We start from the raw sequence: 3,383 nt of genomic DNA on the forward strand, positions 1-3,383 counted from the left end.
CACAACTAAGAACTCTTTTTCTGTAACAGTATAATTTAACTCAGTGGGAGTCAAATTCTTACTTGTGTAATAAATGGCATAAGGGATCAAATCCTTTTGTCCCAAAACAGCTCCTAGAGCTGTATCTGAAGCATCAGTAGAAATGTGGAAAGGGAGTTTCCAATTTGGCCCCCTTAAGATGGGTGCTTCAGATATTCTAGTCTTTAAAGCTTCAAAGGCAGATTGACACTCAGGATCCCATTTGAACTCACAGTCCTTGGTAAGCAATTTGAAAAGAGGGGATGCTATCTTAGTGAAGTTTTCAATAAATCTTCTGTAATACCCAGTAAACCCAAGAAAACTTCTAACATCCTTCTGGCAATTTGGAATAGGTAACTTAGAGATGACTTCAACTTTGGATCTATCAACCTTAATCCCATCTCCCGAAATATGATGTCCTAAAACAATCCCTTTAGTAAACATCATAAAACACTTTTCATGACTTAAAGAAAGATTTGTTTCCTTACATCTTACCAGTACTTTTTCCAAATTTTCCAAAGCTTCTTCAAATGTATTACCATAAACTGTGAAATCGTCCATGTATACCTCTACACAATCATGAATCAGATCTGAAAAGATTCCTAGTACAGCCCTTTGAAATGTAGCGGGTGCATTGCACAATCCAAAAGGGAGTACTCGGTAGGAAAAAGTTCCCCAAGGACAAGTAAATGTGGTTTTGTCTTGATCTTCAGGTGCTACCTGAATTTGATTATACCCACTAAAACCATCCAAGAATGAGAAATACTTTTTACCTGCTAAAGTGTCTAGTACCTGATCAATAAAAGGTAAAGGGAAATGATCCTTTAAGGTTGCCTTGTTCAATTCTCGATAATCAATGCAAACTCTCCATTTACCATTCTTTTTGGGCACTATAACCAAGGGAGAAACCCATTGGCTATCTGAAATGGGGTAAATGAAGTTTACCTTGAGCAATTTCTGGAGTTCTTCTTTCATGATTTCCCTAAGGTTTGGATTCATCCTTCTTTGTGGTTGCCTAATAGGTCTGCTATTTTCTTCAATATAAATGTGATGAATACAAGTCTTAGGATCAATTCCTTTCATGTCAGTGTATTCCCATGCAAAGGCAGTGGAATGTTTTTGCAACAGTTTAGTTAATTCTTCTTGTTGTGGTCTTTCCAAGTTTTTGTTAATGTTCAATGTTTTTCCTGGAAGGATTTCAACTGTAGAACTACCAAACTCTTCCATTGAGAAGAGAGACATCTGTCTAGAGGAGAGATATTCAATGTCTGCATCTAATTGAAATTGTGTAGAGTCATATTCTAAAGGTATTTCAAAATTTTCTAATGTATTTAGAATTTGACTATCCTCACTGATTTCAGAGATGGTTAGAACAGGTTGAATAGTATCCTCATCATCAACCCACTCATCTTCTCCTATTTCTGTTATTGCCTTTGCTGGAGGATACAAGTTGAATTTCTTGGTGGAATTACCATCTGATATATACATGTCTCCAGACCTACAACTTATGAAAGCATCAGCTGTGGCCAGCCAAGGTCTTCCTAAAATAAGAGGATGTCCTCCTAGATTGTTCTTGGGAGTTAAAATCATAAAATCAACTGGATATTCCCAAGAATCTAGGGAGACTGGAATATCTTCCAATACACCATCAGGTTTAATGATTGATCTATCTGCAAGTTGCAGTAAAGTAGGTGTAAAGAGAAGGTTAGGAAGCTTTAACTGATCCATGGTCTGTCTACTCATGATGTTGATAGCGGCTCCTAAGTCAATCAAAGTATTTGGGATTTCAACCCCATTAATATGAGTTTTGACAATAGGGCTACCGGGATCCACATATTTTTGCATGGTAATCTTACCCATCATTATGTCTGCAATTTTTCCAACTAGATGTATCCTTTTGGTATCTCTGGTTCTCTTTCCTGTTTTCTTCAAACTCAACTCCTTTATTGTCTTCGCTAGAATGGGAATTTCCTTAATGGCTTGTAACAAGGGGATCTTGATACAGACATTCTTCAATTCATCTAGGAAACTATAGTCAGGCACCCATATTTGCTTTTCCACTCCTTTGTCAATTTGTAATCTTTCAGGAAAAGGAGGTGTAGCTAAAGGTGTAGGTTGCTCAACTATGGGAGTTGTAGAGGTTGATTCTTTTTCTTTTTCTTTTTGGATATTTTGGTTTTGAAGTGATACTTCAGAACCTTTATTGACTTTGAGAGATTCTTCCTCAGAAATGCTTGGTTGTTGAACACTTGTAGAAGGTTGATCTAAGATTCTACCTGATCTGAGTTGTACTTCATTGAGAGGAACAACCATATAGGTAGGGAATGGTTGACCGTCCATCATGTAAGCATTTTGAGGGTTCCTATTATTTGGATTTGGTAATGGCTAAGAGGGAAGTTGATTTGATTTCTGCTGGGATTGAAGCGCTAGTTGAGAATTTTGATTTTGTGGAGGAGGTTGTTGTTGTTGAGGATATGGCAATGATAGTTGTTGACCTTGATTTGGAAGTTGTGGAGCCTGCTGATTCTGAAATGATGGAGGATATTGATAGAATTGAGCAAATCTCCCATAAGGATTTTGCATGCTTTGCATCCATGCTTGAAAAGCATTTTGAGGTTGAGGCCAAGGTTGTTGCCAAGGATTCCAATTTGGTTGGGATTGAGAATTCATAGAGTTGTTAAACCCTTGATTCTGTTGTCCTTGCCAAGGTCTCCTTGCAATAAAACAGAGAGATTCAAGTGTATCTGGATCCTCTTGAAAGACTGCTTTGAGGCCAGGAATTGAAGGACAATCCTTGGTCTCATGAGTTTCTGAGCAAATTACACATGTTTCTACAACGTGTGCATCTAAGGGACATTCCCTTAAAGCATGTTTCTTTCTACATTTCGGGCAAAAGATAGCCAAAGCCTCAGCTTCTGCTTTTTGTTTATTGTGAATCTTAAGGGTATCAAGTTGTTCACTAAGACTCCCTAAGATGTCAGTTTTAAATTCATCAAGCATATTGCCGATTTCAGCCCTACTTACTGATCCTGTTGCAGATCTATTTGCCCTAAGGAGAGAAGGATCTCTAGGCCCTTTTTGAGTTTTTGATTTGCCCCTTGAGAGATGGATACAGAGTTCTGCTATATCATTGAGTGAAAGTTGAGAAATATCCCCTTTCCCCATCATGTTTAGGATATCTATCCATTCATCCCTAATGGCTTTTAATAAGAGGGATTTTAAGGTCTCTTCATCCAAGCTACTCATTTTTGCTCTTTTCAAGTTATATTGAAATCTTTCAAGTAAATCTTCTAAGCTCTCATCTTCTCTTTGTATCATTTTAAAAACCTCGTCCTTGTGATTAGTAGGCATACAATAGTCCAAAT

This window comes from Pinus tabuliformis, chromosome 1_2, assembly GCF_031772625.1.
Source record: "Pinus tabuliformis cultivar Carrire ecotype Pingquan chromosome 1_2, CPIR1, whole genome shotgun sequence".
NCBI lineage: Eukaryota > Viridiplantae > Streptophyta > Pinopsida > Pinales > Pinaceae > Pinus > Pinus tabuliformis.